Raw genomic sequence first — 21,644 nt, 5'->3', positions numbered from 1 at the left:
GAATGAAAACTGACCTTTTCCTGCAAAAGGAAGGTAAGAATAAGTAAACATTAGCTAAGGTGCATACTCCAGAGATAATGAGGTAAATGTGAATAAATTTACATACCAGGGTAAAGTAAAAATGGATCAACTAAAAGAAAAACAGTGGTTATAAAATGCATAGCTTAATTTTCCCCTCTCCTGCCCTCATCTCTGTTCCTGTCTAGGCACTTTATCTGAAGCACCACCGGATGCTCTTGGACTCATCAGAGGGGCTCTGGAGAATTTTTATGCCTAAATAGAGACAAGACTAGTGACCATCTCCACCAAGGGCTCCTTGCCCCAGGCAGCTGACATCTTCATTTCTGGATATAAAGTGCAAATACTTAAGTGCCAATGAGCTTGACTCCCCTGCAGGGTGCCAAATTTGAAACAGAGGATCATAGGAAAAGAGGGAAGCCTTACAGACTGCCTCCAGCTCTGCTGCACGCAGGAAGCAACAGCTTGATAACCTGTTGGAGAAGAAAAAGAAAAAGTTATTTTATTAGACTATTCAACTTAATTTTTTGTAAGGTTTTAAAGGAGCCACATTTCAATACTGTATTAAGATTGAGTAGGAGGATATTTCATATGGGAAGACTGGAATGTCTACCTCAAACTGAATTTCCAAAGAGGTAAAAATCTTTTTTCTCAAAAGGAAGAGAACAGTGTCAGTCAATAACAAGGGCACTGCAGCATGAAACAAACTCTCCATTTTCAAGCAGAAAATCATGCTTGATCTGCCAACAGAAGGAAAAAAGAACAGGGAAGGAGTAACTGTCTACGATTTGGGAGCTCCTATTTGTTTGCCAGAAACTAGGCTAGGCTTCTTATGTATGTTATCATCTACTAGATGAGTTGGGTATTATTTTTATCTCCATTTTACAGAGGCTCAGAAAGGTTTAGTTACTTGCCTGTGGTTACGCAGCAAGTGATTCAACTCGAATTTGGAGTTAGATCTGATTTCAACACCTATGTATTTTTCCATTAGACCAAAGGAAAGCAGTACCATTATCTTTATTGAAGAGTGAAAGTCCATTGTGGTTATTGCTTAGGCTCTTGATAGGGCAGTAAAATGGCAGTATTTAGACTGTTATAAGGCTTTGACCTTACACTGTCTGGCTTCAGTCACTGTTGTACTTGTTACTTGGCTACATTACCATGGGAAAGTTACCCATCTTGTTGCACCTTAATTTCCTCATTTGTCAAATGCCTCCTAAGGCTGTTGTGATGATTAGGAGGTATAATATCTGCAAGCATATAATAACTCATACTTGTTATTATTGCTATCATCCTGCAAGGCCAATGAAATCAGAGAAACCAGGGTTACCTGGTTCTGCCATTGACTAGTTCTGTCACTCTGAATATATCTCTTAACCCTTTTGTTCTTTGGTTATTCATCTGTAAAATGGAGAAAATAATAGTGTCTACTTTGTTAGGGAGTGTCTGAGGATCAAATGAGTTAATACTTTCAAAACTATTAGAATGATGCCTGGCACATAGTAAGAATTCAATATTATGAGAATTGTTGTTGTTCAGTCACTAAGTTGAACATATGATTCTGGAGGCAGTACTTAGGTCTTTAATCTATGGCACTGTGGCCCATAATAGCACCCTAGTTTGGGCAAAGTATTCGTATCTTGAAAAGATAAAATTAGAGGAGGGAACAATTATTTCTCTATTTAATATGAGAGTTTATACTTAAGAGCAGTCTGAGAGCAGATCTAAAATATGTGTTTTGAAAGCCATCTTTGGAAAAGATAGGAATGGATCCAGTGCAAATAACAAGAACCATAAATATTGTTGTTCCAAATTTTTTGTGCTGATGACTTCTGTAGATTACATATTTTTTATGAAGAAGAGGCCCTTAGAACATACTTGGAAACCTCACCTCAGGTCCGTTCTGTAGGAAAACAGTGATTAATCTATAGGGAAAAAAAGGTACTTCCCCACTCCCATGCTATCATCCCACTCTAACACTTGCCATGTTGTCTGTCACAAGCAAATACAGGGATTTCATGAGGTCTGGAAACTGTCATGATGTGACAGTAAGATTAGAGAATGAGCACTGGATGAACAAAGAATGAGCACTGACATTGCTGAGCAATTACTGTCTATCATGTCTTTTACATCCATTTACTGTTCAACACAATCCTATGAGATGGGTACTATTTTCCCACACATTTACTAATGAAGAAGTTGAGGCATGTGGATGTGAAATAATTTGTCTAAGGTCAAAGGGTAAATGCAAGAATGGGGACTGACTTCAGGTTTGACTGACTTCAAAGTCATACATTTTCTATGGTAGCATTATGACATCATAATTCTACTCATAGGAGTGCCATCCTAATTCCAACTGAGTGGCTTAGAAACCATTAGACATATCTTTCTCTTGGGTCCTCGGGTTCTTCATCTATACAATGAAGAAATTAGACATAGAGTTTAATTTCTAAGTGCTCTTTTTTTCCTGATCCCATTTGATTATCACATCATCCTATGAAATAAACTGGGCAAATATTGCCTCCATTGTTTAAATGAAAACTGGAAGTTCAGAGATGTTTTATGTCCTGCATACAGTCATGTAACTAATTTCTTGGAGTCAGACTGAACCCCATGTTTCTGAATTTCAAGATTGAAGCATCACAGGCCACTGGTCAAAATCATGTGCCACTCTATTTCTTCTCATTATGGGAAAATTCCCCATTCCTATAGACCAGGGCTCCCATGAATAAAATGTTTGCATGTTATAGTATGATCTGAAATCCTTGCATATTTTCTCTGAATAAGTCATCAGTTAGAGGTTTGTTTTTGTTCTTCCAGAGATAGAATAACCCATTACTCATACCCTTTTCCAAAGGGTTTTGATAGGAACAAGTGATGTTTAAAATGCAAGAGTCTATCATATATACTAGATTCTGGACATTATTTCTGCAGTTACTAAGCTTGCTTGATAATCATAATCCCTAGAGAACTTGTTAAAAACACAGATTCCTCCAAGCCACTGAGAGCTGCTGATTTGAAATAAGACTATGACTTTTTAATGAGCTCCCTCATACAATGGATCTTCACCATAAGCAAGGGCTGTTTTTTAATCAATATGGCTGACTAGTTGGTTTTTGGGCAGTGCACTTTCTGATTGGTCAGAGTACATGCCATACCATTTATTAAATATTCTGAACACAATCAGCAAGGTAGGGGTCAATATGTTCATCTGAGGTACTAAGAGGAACTTAGAGTCCCAGGAGGCTCAATAGCTTGCAGAGATATTAAGCAGGTTGGGGTGAGGAAGAGGTAAAGGTATAGCATGTTCATGTTTTTTTGACTGCAATAATTTTTTTTGGTCACTGTCAAAGACAGCAGACCATGGAGTATGTATCAGTCAGGGTTCTCCAGAGAAACAAGATCAATAGGAAATGTATAAATAAAGAGATTTATTTTAAGGAATTGGCTCATATGATTATGGGGGCTGGCAATTTCAAAATATGTAGGCTAATAGGCTAAAAACTCAGGCAGGATTTCTGTGTTACCTCTTCGGCAGAATTTTCCTGGGAAACTTCAGTTTTTGCTTGTAGAGCTTGGATCAGCACACTATTAAGGGTAATTTATTTTATTTAAAGTCAACTGATTTACTTGAGAAAGAAGAAAAGGTTTAGACATCTTGCTCCCTGATTTCAAACTTTATTACAAGCTATAGTAATCAAAACATGTGATATCAGCATAAAAGTAAACACATAGATCAACTGAACAGAATAGAGGACTCAGAAATAAGCCCATGCATATATGGTCAATTAATTTATGACAAAGGATCCAAGAATATACAGTGGGGAAAGGACAGTCTTTTCAATAAATGGTGTTGGGAAAACTGGAGAGCCACATACGAAAGAATGGAACTATTCCCCTATTTTATATCACACACAAAAATTAACTCAAACAAGTCTTTAGATTTGAATGTAAGATGTGAAACTACAAAACTCCTAGAAGAAAATAAAGGTGGTAAGCTCCTTGACATTAGTCTTGGTGATTATTTGTTTTCTGGATATGACTGTAAGAAAAGGCAATCGAAGCAAAAATAAACAAGCTAGTTTGCATCCAAAAGAAAAGCTTATCCACAGCAAAGGAAATCATCAACAAAATTAAGACAACCAACTAAATGGGAGAAAATATCTGCAAATCATATATCTGATAAAGTGTTAATATCCAATATATATAAAGAACTCATACAACTCAATGGCAAAAAAAAAAAAATAAACAAAAACCCTCAATCCAATTAAAAAGTGAGCACAGGACCTGAATAAACATTTTTCCAAAGAAGACATACAGATGGCCAACAGGCACATAAAAAGATGCTCAACATCACTAACCATCAGGGAAATGCAAATCAAAACCACAATGAGATACCACCTCATACCTGCCAGAATGGCTATTATCAAAAAGACAAGAAATAAGTGTTGGCAAGGATGTGGAGAAAAGGGAGCACTTGTGCATTATTAGTGGAAAGATTAAAAAGGGGAGGGAGTTCTGTACTCCCTCTGAGCACTAGGAATTACCTTTCCTGACCCTCGAGACAGTACTAGAGGACTTCTGGAGTTCTTTGTCTATGCCATTGTGCCCACTTCTGTGTTTTAGGTTGTGTTAAGACTAGAGGATACAAAAGGGGGGAAAGGGTTAAAAAAAAAAAAGAGTAAACTCGCTGCTAACAGGGTAGTTCTACTTTTGGTATTTTTTGTTTCTTTTTCTTGCTGCTGTTTACAGAGACCTTAAATTGATGCGGTGTATTCTGTCCTGGTTTTATACTTGTTTTCAATGCAACAGACAGGGTGAAGCATGCTCACTCCATCTTACCTAGAGCCAGAACTCCTGCAATAGATTCTTTACTACTCTCTCTGCTTTCACTCTAACCCTTCTTACATACCATTCCTACACATCAATTGGAGTGATCCTTAAAACCCTCAATAAGACTACATCACTCTCGTTTAAAAACCTGTACACTGTTAGTGGGAAGGTTAAAAAGGGGAGAGAGTTCTGTACTCCATCTAAGCAGTAGAAATTACCTTTCCTGATCCTCAAGACAGTACTAGAGGACTTCTGGAGTTTTATGTCTATGCCATTGTGCCCACTTCTGTGTTAAAACTAAAGGGAAAAAAAACAATTTAAAAAGGTAAACTCACTGCTAAGAGAGTAATTCTACTTCTGGTGTTCATTCTTAAAAAAATAAAAATAGAACTACCATATAATCTAGCAGACCCACTCCTGGGCATATATCTGGAGAAAACCATAATTCAAAAAGACACATGTACCCCAATCAATGTTCATTGCAGCACTGGTTACAATAGCCGGGACATGGAAGCAACCTAGATGTCCATCAAGAGACAAATGAATAAAGAAGATGTGGTAGATATATACAATGGAATATTCCTCAGCCATAAAAAGGAACAAAACTGTGCCATTTGCGGAGACATGGATGGACCTAGAGACTGTCATACAAGTGTTTATATTAATATATGAGACCTATACTTTTTGTATAAAGGAAAAAAATCATTATTTTTTGCTCCTTTCTTCTGCCATTGTTTTCCCCCTTCACCTACCAAAGCTATTGTTATTCCCTAATTTAAAGAAAAAGTACAAAATGTGTGCACCTTATTGTACATAAATTTTATCTCATAAGAAACAAGGGACTACAAAATATTGACCTTTAGTTAATTATATGCATTCAATAAAATATTCATATGTAAAATAGTCTAATTTGTGTATTTGTAGACTATTTTATTTTCCTTTTTCCACACAAATTTCAGCTCTTAGAGGGCAAAAATTCACTTAGTCAGTCTTGTTCACTTCTGTATCCTCCATGTATAGAGTAGTACTTTACACATAGTAAATTCTAAAAATTTGATCAGCTGAATGAACGTCTCTTGTATTTTACTTTTAAGCATACATTTAAAAAACATAAAGCATTTTTGGTAAAGGCTCTGTTTAGTAGGGCTTAATATTCTGTTTTATTCACTTCAACAACATCACATCAAGAACTGCTTCATTGCACTGGGGGCTTTTGCATGAAGTGGTGTGAGAGTCTGCATTCAGCCATTTGTCTGGTATCTACTTTGTTTTGTGCTGGAATTATAATCTTGTCTTTGTTCATCTTGTCATTTTCTCATCCTTTTGTTTAAGACTAGATGTCTTTTCATAAAGCATTTCTTCACTGTAATCATTAGATTACTTGTGTTTATTAGATTACTTGATTATTTTTATGTTTTGTTGTTGTTGTTCAGTTGCTAAGTTGTGTCCGACTCTTTGCAACTGCCTGGATTGCAGCACACCAGGCTCCTCTGTCTCCCACTATCTCCCAGAGTTCACTCAAATTCATGTCCGTTGAGTCAGTGATACTATCTAACCATCTCATCCTCTGCTGCCCTCTTCTCCTTGAACAGGCACTCTATCGCTGTTTGTTGAATGAATATATCATATTTAATTTCATCAATTGCCTCATTTGTAAAACAGGGATAGTACTCCTATGTCACTGACTCTTAGGAAGAAAGTAGTGCTATATCATAACATGTATGCTAGAGGGCATGTTAGGTGCCATGACTAGCTAAGGGTCAGGATGTTGCATACCAACTTCCACAGCAAGGCTAATTCAGACCTATACTTTAGCAAAATTGCAGACTTTAACCTGAAGTTGAACATTGGCATTGTGCTTATATATAGTTAAAATCACAAGTGGAAATCCCAAAGTGTTAAGTTTCCTCTCCATAGGAAGACAGTGAGTCCTGCAAAGAATTTTATATGCTGGGAAATAGGGGTGAAATTGATTATGAAACACTTCATTTCTAAAATCAGGGAATTTCAGAACTTGGACTTGATGCAGTGGGCACTGGGAATGATTTTAAATTTCTGAGAGGGGGTGGGGGCAGTGCAGGGGCAGTGTTATAACAATGGTGTTTGCTTGAAGACTGCCACCATATCCTGCCTGTCCACCATACCCCACATGCATGGTGGGGTGTCTCTCCAGGACCTTGCTTCAGAAGCGTAAGTTCTCCCATCCACTAAACTGGTGTTTGTGTTTGCATGTGTGTTTTTCGTTGCCAAAGGAGATCAAGTTGTTCCACGCTGTTGATTTGGTGGTGCTGATGGTCAGCAAATGGGAAGAATAGGTAAGTTCTTTGTGGGGCTTTCTTTAATTGGCAGAAGCTTCCCAGCAGCTGTCTGTGGGGTGGGGTGGAAGAGAGTAGCTATGAGGGACTTTTTTGTAGCTGTGTTGTTTGCAAATTTAGAATATCTTGCTATGTTCCATGATATGTAAAATGCAAATAATATACAGGTGTATGTGTTCTAAATCTCCCTTTCACACATATTTCTTGAGGCTACATTGGCTTGGATAGCTCTTGGCTTTTCACTCAGTAATTACCTTTCTCAGTATGTTACAGCGAGCTTGGAAAGTACAGATTCAGTGATTCATCCTATTTATTGTCTAATTTAGAAGGACAGTGAAAGCACTCGTAGTTACTTTGTGATTTTCCACACTGACAGCTTAGGTAAGATATGGCAAATCCCAAAGTAATTCAAAGTTCTTTTAAGTTCTCTGCAGCCTGGCAGAGTGCATGCCTAGAAAGAAAGAACACTACAGGGCTCCGATCTTAGACTCTCCAGCAGTCTCTGCTGTCATTCCTCTCCCAAACTAAGAGCCATAAGGAGACTTCCTTAATCTTCTGCCTCCACCTGAACTGACTTGTCAGGAAGATGGCCACCTTAAGTCTAAGGTCTAGACTTTATGCAAAGGTATGCTTTGGTAGCATCTCTAAAAGACCTCCTGCCTCCAGAACTCTCCCCTACTGTCTTGCCACACTGCCTAAACGTTCCAATTGTATAAATTGATTGCTGTATGACATTACCAAGAACATATGCTAAAATTATTTATAACAAGGATAAAGGTAACTGGTTAATTCTGGAAGGCATCCTTTTTTGTCTGTTTAAAAAAATCTATCTTCATCATGTTTCTTTCCACAGCCCAAAGAAATTACAATTTAATTTTAAAATTCCTTCCTTTAGATTCATGCTTTTTGTGTCTACATGACTCCTGGTTTGGAATGCAAACTCTGTTTAAGCTATGAGTTAAGCCATTTGAAACCATGGTTCTCTTGGGATGCATTAGTGTGGTAGTATGGACAAAGCCAGGCTTGAGTCCCACATATCTGCGTTCAAATCCCTGCTCTACTGGTTAGTAACTGTGTGGTTTTGGGAAAGTCCCTTTAACTCTTGGGCTTCAGTTTCTTGAGGGTGGTGTTACTTAATTCATAGGGTTTTGATTAAGAGAGGGAAAGAGAAGAGAGGGTCAGTTTATGTGGGTAATATAGAGCTATTGTGTAACCAGCTTTAGAGTCTCAAGAATTTCTCTGTAAGAGGTTGATAATGGGGTGAAAAGAACAGAAGAGGTGGGCACAGGCTAGGGGACTTGCTTGTTCTGTTTTAATGTGGTATCAGACTTTTTTTTACTCATGTGATATATTTATTGGGGGTAGCTTATGGTGATGTGAAAGCTAAAGCCCTCTAAGCTTCCTATAGGTGCTGTCACTGGAGCTTAAGAACAGGCCAATATCAAAAGAGGTCCTGAATTTTCTGACTTCACACTATTACAGAGGGCTGTACCTGTGCTGTGCTTAGTTGTTCAGTCGTGTCTGACTCTTTGAGACTCCATGGACTGTAGCCCACCAGGCTCCTCTGTCCATGGGATTCTCCAGGCAAGAGTACTGGAATGAGTAGCCTTCCCCTTCTCCAGGGGATTTTCCCAACCCAGGGATCGTACCCAGGTCTCCCACATTGCAGGTGTATCTGAGCCACCAGGTAAGCCCAAGCAAGGTACTATGAGGCAGATGCTGCCTCTGCAAATAACAATAGCCACAAGCCAATAATAATAATAGCTGGTTTACATAGTGATTATTAATGTGCAAGGTATTGGTTTAAGCACTTTAATTCAATTTCATCTTTCCAAAACCTCTAAGAGGTAAACACGATTGTTATCTACATTCTATAGATGAAGAAACTATTGGATGACAGATATATGACAAAGGTAGAAAATCTTCTTTTTAAAGACCATTTGGAGGCAGGACTCTGAACTCTCTCTTTTCTTCTAACCTTAGTATTTGCCTTTCCAGGGACAGAGAGAGTGTGGTCCAATATAATAGATGCTGTGTTTTAAATATGGCTGAGTCACTGAGTCAGGAGGTTCCAACCTTGATAAGCAATTTGATGAGGGGGTAGCAGATTTTGTCTTTGAGGATCAAACCAATGCTATCCCAAAGATGTCCACTACCCCAAACACCCTGTAATGGTTAATTTTTCTGTGTTAATTTGGTTATATTATGGTGCCCAGTTGTTTTTCAAACACTAGTCTAAATATTGTAAAGGTATTTTGTAGATATGATTAATATTTAAAATTAGTTGACTTTTTCACAATTTAAAATTTATTCCTTATTAAGGTATAATTGACATATAGCACTGTATTAGTTTCAGGTATACAACACGATTCAATATTTGTCTACATTGCAAAATGCTGACCATAATATCTTTAACACTCATCAGCATACATAGTTAAAATTTTTTTTTATATTGAGGACTTTTAAGACCTACTCTTAGCAACTTTCAAATTGCAATACAGTATTATTAACTATAGTCACTGTAGGGTAAGGGAGTTAGAGAAGACAAGGTTTGGAAAAAGAACGAGACCAGCACTTTACAGGAACAGATCACCCACCTTTAATGAGGCGAGAAGGGGCAGCAGTCAGATTAGTGAGCTGCTGCACTAACCCAAGAAAAGAGCAAGTTTATCTAGGCATATATGTGGAACTCTACTATCTTAAGGGGGCCTGTTCTTCTCCAAGGTTGTTCAGAGTAGTTATCTCTCAAATGGCTGGGGCAAGGAACTCTGGAGATGGGCCAGAGGCTGGACCAGCTGGGAGTTGGACTTAATCAACCTTAGGTGAAGTAAGGTGAAATTGCTCAGTTGCATCCGACTCTTTGTGACCCCATGGACTGTAGCCTACCAGGCTCTTCCATCCATGGGATTTTCCAGGCAAGATTACTAGAGTGGGTTGCCATTTCCTTCTCCACAGGATCTTCCCAACCCAGGGATCGAACCCAGGTCTCCTGCATTGTAGGCAGACGCTTTACCGTATGAGCCACCAGGGAAGTCTAATCAACCTTAATGTCCATTTTTTTCCTTTGGGTGAGAGAGTTCTTTGTTTTGCATAGAATGGTGGGGAGGACCCAGAGGGGAGTTTTAACTCCAGGCTATTTTGAGCCGTGTAACTTTCCTTCAGTCATTATGATTTTGACCCTCCTGTTCATTTGTTTTGTGCCTCTCCCCTTGGCACCCAGCAATCACCAATCTGTTTTCTGTGTCTATAAGCTTAAGTTTTGTTGTTGGTTGGTTGGTTTTGTTTTTAGATTCCACATATAAGTGAGATCATATGGTAGTTGCCTTTCTTTTTCTGACTTACTTCACTTAGTATGATAATCTCTAGTTGCATCCATGTTGCTGCAAATAGCATTATTTCATTCTTTTTTATGGCTGAGTAATGTTCCATCGTGTATATGTACCACATCATTTTTATCCATTCATCTGTCATGGATGCTCTTCCTTGCTGTAATTGGTTTCACATGCTATGGTCTAGCACAGGCAATCCCAACATGTTTGCCATGAAAGATTCTATAGAATGTAGTCATCCTAGCCACTACCTGGAGATGATTGGTAGATACATGGCATTTAAGGGTTTTGCCACAGCCTCACTTTCAGCTTCAAAAACATTATCTTCAGTTGGGTGAGTAAGGGTGTGAAGAAAAGGAAAAAGTAGAATCAACTGGGTGCTCATCTCCCAAGCCTTAGCACTATGAAGTTCTATCAGACTTATCAGTTGAGTTGCCAGCAGCAGAAGTAGTAGCAAAATATATTAGGATTCCAGTAAGGTATAATATGCATGTAGTGCCAGAAAAGAATCCGGGCAGATTTTAGCTAGGGTTTTGTCATTTCTGTGAGAAATGGTAGAGTTACACGAAGCTTCCTTATGATCTGTACCCCATCCCTCCACACCCACTCTTGAGATTGCTCCTCCTACTTAATTGACATTGTACAAGTATTTGACACATTTCTGCTGTGTGGAAATCCCTTTGCTTCTGCCTCTCTGGCCCAAACCCCCTCCCACCTTGCTTTCTCTGGTATTTTTTTTGTTGGCAGTCCCAGGGCAAAATTAAAGCACTAGGTTTAAGGTCTAGCACTAGGTTTAAGCTTGCTGACCATAAAAGCATTAAAATCTACAAAGAGGAGAAAGAGATAAAAGCATTTGATTTCCCTGTGTAGGGACATCATCTTCCTCCACATTACCTCTACTTGCAAATGAATTCTAGCAATGAACTATAGTCACAAATGAGATTGCATATGGAATAGATGGATGGATGGATTTAAATGTATGTATGTGAAGGGTGGGGTATATATGTAGATATGCAGAAAGGCATAAAAGTATATAAACACTCTGGTTTCTAAGTCTATTTAAAGCTTTATAGAATGATTAGAAATAGATTATCTGGGGAATTTCATACCTGTTGAACAAATGAATGAGTAGAGAAGATTTGGATCTATGGGGAAAATCACAGTGAAATGGGGCTAATAGAAGAGCACTTCAGCAATGGTTCAGCAAGGACCTCCAGAAATCCACTCAATAAAATCAATAAGAACATTGGCAAAAACAATTATTAAAAGTCAATTTTGGGAGAATTACCTGGCAGTCCAGTGGTTAAGACTCCACGATTTCAGTGCTGAGGGAATGGATTCCATCCCTGGTTGGGGAACTAAGATCTTGTGGCAAAGCTCCCCTCTAAAAACTCAACTTTTTCAGAATAGTAGAATTAGCCAAAGGCTTGCAACAATCCAAAAAGCAATTATTCAAGAAAAATGACTCAACCCCCATGAGAATAGTGAGCTGTGTGGCATTTTTTTTTAAAATCCCTTTTCTTTTTATTGAATCAGTTATTCATTCATCAAACACATTTTAGTAACCACATACATAATATTATTTTAGAGACCAGGAATTAAAAAAAAGTGGGTTTTGGAAATGGTTTTTTTTTAATTTTTATTTTTATTTTACTTTACAATACTGTATTGGTTTTGCCATACATTGACATGAATCCACCACGGGTGTACATGAGTTCCCAAACATGAACCCCCCTCCCACCTCCCACCCCATATCATCTCTCTGGATCATCCCCGTGCACCAGCCCCAAGCATCCTGTATCCTGCATCGAACATAGACTAGCGATTCATTTCTTACATGATATTATACATGTTTCAATGCCATTCTCCCAAATCATCCCACCCTCTCCCTCTCCCTCAGAGTCCAAAAGTCCACTCTACACATCTGTGTCTCTTTTGCTGTCTCACATACAGGGTCATCATTACCATCTTTCTAAATTCCATATATATGTGTTAGTATACTGTATTGGTGTTTTTCTTTCTGGCTTACTTCACTCTGTATAATCGGCTCCAGTTTCATCCATCTCATTAGAATTGATTCAAATGTATTCTTTTTAATGGCTGAGTAATACTCCATTGTGTATATGTACCACAGCTTTCTTATCCATTCATCTGCTGATGGACATCTAGGTTGTTTCCATGTCCTGGCTATTATAAACAGTGCTGCGATGAACATTGGGGTACACGTGTCTCTTTCAGTTCTGGTTTCCTCGGTGTGTATGCCCAGCAGTGGGATTGCTGGGTCATAAGGCAGCTCTATTTGCAATTTTTTAAGGAATCTCCACACTGTTCTCCATAGTGGCTGTACTAGTTTGCATTCCCACCAACAGTGTAAGAGGGTTCCCTTTTCTCCACACCCTCTCCAGCATTTATTGCTTGCAGACTTTTGGATCGCAGCCATTCTCACTGGTGTGAAGTGGTACCTCATTGTGGTCTTGATTTGCATTTCTCTAATAATGAGTGATGTTGAGTATCTTTTCATGTGTTTGTTAGCCATCTGTATGTCTTCTTTGGAGAAATGTCTATTTAGTTCTTTGGCCCATTTTTTGATTGGGTCGTTTATTTTTCTGGAATTGAGCTACATAAGTTGCTTGTATATTTTTGAGATTAGTTGTTTGTCAGTTGCTTCATTTGCTATTATTTTCTCCCATTCAGAAGGCTGTCTTTTCACCTTGCTTATATTTTCCTTTGTTGTGCAGAATTCTATTCTAATCCCTGTCTCATTGCCTTCACAGTAGTTTTGAAAAATAACAACCTGATAATACCAGTAATTGTGAAAATTTGTAGCCTAGAAGCTACTGGGCGACTTCAGTTTCACTTTTCACTTTAATGCATTGGAGAAGGAAATGGCAACCCACTCCAGTGTTCTTGCCTGGAGAATCCCAGGGATGGGGGAGCCTGGTGGGCTGCCGTCTATGGGGTCGCACAGAGTCGGACACGACTGAAGCGACTTAGCAGCAGCAGCAGCAGCAGCAGCAGAAGCTACTGGAGGGAGCAGGTTGGGCTTTAGGTCCTCAAAAAGCCCCATTCCTAGAGAAACGTTACAATTTGACCTATCTGAAAGTTCTTGGAAACACCCATGCATATGACTCAACATTATTTGCCCTGGCTCAGAGCTCACTGCACACAAAAAGCCTTTTTTGTTTGTTTGTTTTAATAAACTTTCTTTTTTTAAGAACAGTTTTGGGTTTAAAGCAAAACAGGAGGAAGTACAGACTTTCCATATACTACCCTTCCTTCCTCTCCTAATAATAGCTATTATTATTAATAGCTTATATTATTGTGGCACACTTGTTAACAGCCGAGGAACCAATATTGACACATCATTATTAATGAAAGTCCATAGTTTACAGGAAGTGCACTCCTTCAGCTGTATATTACATGGGTATTTTGACAAATACATGACAAATACATATCTACCATTACATGCAGAAGCATCTCACTGTCCTAAAAGTCCCCTATCCTCCATGTATTCATTCCCCACTCCCCTCCTGCTGAACTGGTAGCAATTGCTAACCTTTTTACTCTCTCTATAGGTTTGCCTTTTCCTGAATGTCGTATGAATGGAATCATAGAGTATGTAGCTTTTTCGGACTGGCTTCCCTTGTGGCTCAGCTGGTAAAGAATCTGCCTGCAATGCGGGAGACCTGGGTTTGATCCCTGGGTTGGGAAGATCCCCTGGAGAAGGGAAAGGCTACCCACTCCAGTATTCTGGCCTGGAGAATTCCATGGACTGTATAGTACATGGGGTCGCAAAAAGTCTGACATGACTGAGCAACTTTCACTTTTACTTTCTTTCACTTTACTTATCAATATGCATTTAAGATTCCTCTATGTCTTTTCATGGCTTCATAGCTCATTTATTTTCATTGCTAAATAATATTATATTGTATACATGTACTAATTTGTTTATCCTATTTACATATTAAAGGACATCTTGGTGGCTTCCATGTTTTGGCAATTAGGAAGGAATAAAGCTGCTATAAAAAGTCACGAGCCTGTTTTTGTGTGGACATAACTTTTCAACTTAAAATCATGCATGCTAGGTTTCCGCATTATGTGAACCAAAAACTTCCGATGTCCAAGCTGGGTTTAGAAAAGGAAGAGGAACTAGAGTTCAAACTGTCAACATTTGCTGGGTTATAGAGAAAGCAAGAGAATTTCAGAAAAACATCTATCTCTGTTTCATTAACTACACTAAAGCCTTTGACTGTGTGGATCATGACAAACTGTGGAAAGCTCTTAGAGAGATGGGAATACCAGACCATCTTACCTATCCTGCGAGAAACCTGTATGCAGGTCAAGAAGCAACAGTTAGAACCCTGTACAGAACAATTGATTGGTTCAAGATCGGGAAAGGAGTATGACAAGGCAGTCTTCTGTCACCCTGTTTGTTTAACGCATATGCTGAGCACATCATGAGAAATGCCGGGCTGGATGAGTTAAAAGCTAGAATCGAAATAGGTGGGAGAAACATCAAAAACGTCAGATATGTGGATAATACCACTCTAATGGCAGAAAGTGAAGAGGAAATAAAGAGCCACTTGATGAGGGTGAAGAAGGAGAGTAGAAGAGTGGCTTAAGACTAAATATTAAAAAAAAAAAAAAACAACTAAGATCATGGCATCTGACCCCATTACTGCATGGAAAAAGAAGAGTAAAAGGTGGAAGAGGTGACAGATTTCCTCTTCTTGGGCTCCAAAATCACTGCAGATGGTGACTGCAGCCATGAAATCAGAAGACGATTGTTTCTTGGCAGGAAAGTGATGATGAATCTAGACAGTATGTTGAAAAGCAGAGACATTACTGTGCCGACAAAGGTCTGTATAGTCAAGGCTATGGTCTTTCCAGTGGTCACATACTGTTGTGAGAGCTGGAGTGCAAAGAAGGCAGAACACCAAAGAATTGATGCCTTCGAACTGTGTGGTGCTGGGGAAGACTCCTGAAAGTCCCTTGGACGGCAAGGAGATCAACCCTGAATATTCACTGGAAGCACTGATGCTGAAGCTGAATGAAGGTCCAGTATTTTGGTCATCTGGTGTGAGCAGACAACTAACTGGAAAAGTCCCTGATGCTGGGAAAGATTGAGGGCAGAAGGAGAAGAGGGCATCAGAGGATGAGATGGCTGGATGCCATCACCGATGCAATGAATATGAACTTGGGCAAACTCCAGGAGATGGTGAGGGACAGGGAGGCCTGGCATGCTGCAGTCCATAGGGTTGCAAAGAGTCGGACACAACTGGGCGACTGAACAACAACTTTTCAACTCATTTTATTTTTCAATTAATTTTTATTGGAGTATAGTTGCTTTACAACTTTCTGTTAGTTTCCACTGATATTCCCTCTTTTTTAGATTCTTTCCCATTTGGATCACCGAAGAGCACTGAGTAGAGTTCCCTGTGCCATGTAGTAGGTTTTCACTAGTTATCTATTTTATACATAGTATCTATAGTGTATGTATGTCACTTCCAGTCTCCCAGTTCATCCCACCTCCCCTTTCCCACCTTGGTGTCCATATATTTGTTCTTTATGTCTCTGTCTCTATTTCTGTTTTGCAAATAAGATCATCTATACCATTTTTTTAGACTCCACATATATGCATTAATATATGGTATTTTTCTTTTTCAGACTTACTTTACTCTGTAGAACAGTCTCTAGGTCTATCCATGTCTCTATAAAATGATCCAATTTCATTCCTATGGCTGAAAAATATTCCATTGTATATATATACACCACATCTTCCCTATCCATTCCTCTGTTGATGGACATCTAGGTTGCCTCCATGTCCTGGCCACTGCAAACAGTGCCACAATGAACACTGGGGCACATGGTGCGTGTATCTTTTTGAATTATGGTTTTTTATGGGTATGTGCCTAGTAGTGAGATTGCTGAGTCATATGGTATTTTTATTCCTAGTTTTCAAGGAACCTCCATACCATTCTCCATAGTGGCTGTATCAATTTACATTTCCACCAACAGTGCAAAAGGGTTCCCTTTTCTCCACACCTTCTCCAACATTTATTGTTTGTAGAATTTTTAATGATGGATGTGAAGTGACACCTCATTGTAGTTTTGATTTGCGTTTAATAATTAGTGATGTTGAGCATCTTTTCCTGTGTTCATTGGCTATCTGTATGTCCTCTTTGGAGAAATGTCTGTTTAGGTCTTCTGCCCATTTTTTGATTGGGTTGTTTGTTTTTCTGACATTGAGCTGCTATGAGCTGCTTATATATTTTGGAGGTTAATCCCTTATCAGTTGCTTCGTTTGCAAATATTTGCTCCCATTCTTAGTGTTGTCCTTTCCTTTTGCTTATGGTTTCCTTTGCTGTGCAGAAGCTTTGAAGTTTAATTAGGTCCCATTTGTTTTTATTTTTTATTTTCATTGCTCTAGGATGTGCGGGTCAAAAAAGATCCTGCTATGACTTATATCAGAGTGTTCTATATGTTTTCCTCTAAGAGTTTTATAGTGTCTGACCTTACATTCAGGTCTTTAATCCATTTTGTGTTTATCTTTGTGTATGGTGTTAGAAGTGTTCTAATTTCATTCTTTTACATGCAGCTGTCCAGTTTTCCCATCACCACTTATTGAAGAAGTTGTCTTTTCTCCATTTTATATTCTCACCTCCTTTGTCATAGATTAGGTGATCAACTCATCATAATAACAAGGAGTGTGGCTGCTGGATTGTATGGTGAGACTCTGTTTAGTATGTAGATTATGTTTAGAACTATAAGTCTGTGTTCTAAAGCAGCTGTACCATTTTTCATTCCTACCAGCAATTGATGCTGTCAGCGTTTTGGATTTGAACCATTCGACAGAGGATGAGATGGCTGGATGGCATTACTGACTCGATGGACGTGAGTCTGAGTGAACTCTGGGAGTTGGTGATGGACAGGACATGCCGCGATTCATGGGGTCGCAACGAGTCGGACACGACCGAGCGACTGAACTGAACTGAAGTTGTTTTAATGACCTATGATGAGGAACATCTCTTTATATGCTTATTTGCCATGTATATGGTTTCCATGATGAGGTTCCTATTCTTATATTTTGCCCATGTTATAATTCAGCTGTTTGTCTTCTTATTGTTGAATTTTAAAGGTTCTTTGCATGTTTTGAATGCAAGTCTTTTTTCTGTGTTTTGAAAATATTTCCTTCTAGTCTGTGGCTAACCTTTACATTCTCAGTAGTGTCTTTTGCAGAGCAGAACTTTTAATTTTAATGAAGTCCAACTTATCAGTTTTTTCCTTCTTAGACCATGCTTTTGCTATTATGTCTAAAAAGTTATCATCAGCCATCAGATGGATCTGGGTTAGGATCCAACTACCCACTCATTTGCTATGCTTTATGACTATGGGCAAGTCTCCAGAAACCTTCATTTCTGTAAATTAAAATGAGATCATATTTATGAAATAAAATGATAAAAAGCCCTAAAAGAGCAAAAAGCAAAATATAGGAAAGAAATAAAAGTCATTACTAAATCAAAGTTTACCTATGTTACCTTCTAGAAGTTTTATAGTTTGTGTTTGACATTTATATCTGTGCTCATGTGCAGCTTTTTGATTTTAGTATTCATTATAAAATTTGTGCTATTTTGTATATGGATAGTGTTTTGTACATATTAGATTTTCTCCCCCATGCTCAATTAAAGTCATTTTTGTAAAAACAGCATTGCTCTTTAACACACTAGTCTTTGTGCTTAATTTGTGTTTTATACCTTCTCTTTGTACAGATTCATTTCTTTTTGCACGTGGTTGTCCAGTTATTCTAGTGCCATTTGTTGAAAAGATTATTTTTTATCCATCTAATTGCCTTTGCAGCTTTGTTAAAGATTAGTTGACTATATTTGTGTGGGTCTATTTTGGGGTTCTCTATTCTATTCCAATAATCTATTTGTTTATTCTTCACAAATAGCACACTGTGTTGATCACTATAGCTTTAAAGTATTGAAGCTGAGGATCTATGAAAGCCACAACTAACAAACTTAATGGTAAAAGACTGAATGATTTCCCTGTAGGATCAGGAAAAAGAATATCTGTTTTCACTACTTCTATTCAGCATTGTATTGGAGGTTCTAGATGGGGTAATTAGGCAGAAATAAAGAAGAAATTTAGATCAAAAGAAGTAAAACTATATATATTCACAGATGACTTTATATATAGAAAATTGTAAGAAATCCACACAAACTATTACAGCTAATAAATGAATTCAGCAAGGTTGCAGAGTACTAGTATAGATATATTTCTATATACTAGCAATTAATGGCCTGAAAATTTAGAAAAAAAATCCTTTAATAATAGCATCAAAAAGAATAAAAACCTAAGGAATGAATTTAAAGTGTAAGACATATACTGAAAAATGAAAAAACTGTAGAAAAAATTAAAGAAGTCCTAAATAAATGGAAAGACATTTCATTTTTGTAGATCAGAAGACAATAATTTTAAGATGCCAATACTCCTCAAACTTATCTACAGATTCAGTCCATAACCAAAAAAAATCTCAGCTGGTATTTTTTTCAGAAATTGAAAAGCTGATTGTAAAATTCATATGGAAATACAAGTGATCCAGAATACCCTAAACAATCTTGGTAAAGAAGAAAACATTTGAAGGAATCACATTTCCCAATTTCAAAACTTACACAAAGCTACAGTTATCAAGACAGTGATGTCTTGGCATAATAGACATATGAATCAATGAAAGAAAATTTAGATTCTAGAAAGAAACCCTTATGTTCAATTTTTGACAAGAGTGCCAAGATAATTCAATGGGGGAAAAATTAGTCATTTCAACAAATGGTGCTGTGACTGTTGGACATCAACTTGCAAATCAATGAAGCTAGACCTTTATCTCACATGCTCTGTGAAAATTAACTGAAATGGATTAAACACTTAAATGTTACAGCAAGAACTATAAAAAACACTTAGAAAAAGACATAAGTGTAAATTCTCATGATCTTGAATTATTCAAAGTTTTTTAGATGATACCACAAGCATAAGAACAAAAGATAAAAATAATTTGGACTTCTTCCAAATTAAAAACTTTTGTGTTCCAGAGGACACAGTCAAGAAAGTCAAAAGACAACTCACAGAATCAGAGGAAATATGTGCAAATCACACATCTGATAAGAGACTAACATCCAGAACATATAAAGAACTTACATAGCTCAAAAATATGAGAAAATCCAATTAAAAATTGGGCAGATTCAATGAACATTTAAGAAGATATGCAAGTTGCAAATAAACTTGTTCAACATAGTTAGTCATCAGGGAAATGTACTCAAAAACACAACAAAATAGCTCTTTACCAATATGGCTAAAATAAGCAAGACAATAAGAAGTGTTGGTGAGGATGTAGGGAAATTGAAACCCTCAGACAGTTTTGGATTGTAAGATGGTACAGCTGCTTTGGAGAACAGTTGTACAGTTCCTCAAAATATTAAACATAGACATACCATATGATTCAGCATTAATACTCCTGAATATTTATGCAAGATGATTGAATATATATGTCCACACGAAAACTTCCACATGAACATTCAAGTCAGCATTATTCATAATAGCCAGAGTAGAAACAGCTCAAATGCCCATCAACTGATGAATGGATAAATAAAATGTGGCATATTCTAAAATGGAGTTTTATTCAGCAAAAAAAAGAAAAAGAATGAATGATTTGGATGAACCTTGAAAGTGCAATGCTAATGTGAAGACAGCCGCAGAAAGCCAAATATTGCATGATTTGACTTATCTAAATATCCATAATCTACAGATAAAGAAAATAAATGGATTAATAGTTGCCAGGGGCTGGGGTAGGGGAAATGAAGATTAATTGCTAACAGGCATGGGGTTTCTTTTTGTGGTCAAATCAATTGCAGTGTTTTCTGCACAACTCTGAATATACTAAAAACCACTGAACTGAACACTTAAAATTGTGGCTTCTTTAGTATGCAAATTATGTCTCAACAAACCAATTTTTCTTTAATGGGGCTTATCCATCCTGCTTTATAGTTCTGTTGGGAGACTTAACTGAAGACATTTGAAAAGTTTTACAAAATTAGGCACCAAATATTTGGTGAAACTGAAGATAAATTTCACCTGCTCCCTGACTTTGTCCAGAATTGGACAAAATATACTACCAAGGTAAATGCAACAGAGCTCCAGGGTCAGAAACAAGCTCAAATACCTGCTCCTTAGGCACTGACACATTGAATAGAGTTCAAGCCTATTCAGCGGGCTTCCCTGGTAGCTCACATGGTAAAGCGTCTGCCTCCAATGTGGGAGACCCAGGTTCTATCCCTGGGTCAGGAAGATCCCCTGGAGAAGGAAATGGCAACCCACTCCAGTATTCTTGCCTGGAAAATCCCATGGACTGAGGAGGCTGGTAGGCTACAGTCCATGGGGTCGCAAAGAGTCCGACACGACTGAGTGACTTCACTTCACTATTCAGTGGGGGAGCTGGGACAAGGTGGACTTTGCTCTCTGCTTTCTGTTTCTGGACCAAGTAAGTATTTCTCTCCACCCACTTTGGCAGACAGACTGCCATCCATACATCCTCCTTCACTAGCAAGCATATCTCCTTTCTCCCCAAGGTTTGAGGTATAGATCTCTTACTTTGGACTTGAGAAAAAGTGCTGAGTTGAAAGCAATATTTCAAAAGAAAAGAATCTGTAACATCAACCACAGCTGATTTCATCTTGCCAGTGTTTTCCTTGTATATTCTGACAGCTCAGGGCTTAATGGATAATAGGGCCAATTAACCCTTCTGCTGCTGCTGCTGCTGCTAAATCACTTCAGTTGTGTCCAACTCTGTGCGACCCCATAGACGGCAGCCCACCAGGCTCCCCTACCCCTGGGATTCTCCAAGCAAGAACACTAGAGTGGGTTGCCATTTCCTTTTCCAATGCATGAAAGTGAAAAGTGAAAGTGAAGTTGTGTCTGACTCTTAGCGACACCATGGATTGCAGCCCACCAGGCTCCTCCGTCCATGGGATTTTCCAGGCAAGATACTGGAGTGGGGTGCCATTGCCTTCTCTGAATTAACCCTGAGCCCTCCATAAACAGATTAAGTTTTAGACATATTCAGAAACCAAGGCTAGCAGATCATGATTTCCTGAAA

This window comes from Oryx dammah, unplaced genomic scaffold (assembly GCF_014754425.2).
Source record: "Oryx dammah isolate SB20612 unplaced genomic scaffold, SCBI_Odam_1.1 HiC_scaffold_23, whole genome shotgun sequence".
Lineage (NCBI taxonomy): Eukaryota > Metazoa > Chordata > Mammalia > Artiodactyla > Bovidae > Oryx > Oryx dammah.
The sequence above is the reverse complement of the archived record's forward strand: the minus strand, read 5'-3'. Positions refer to the sequence as shown.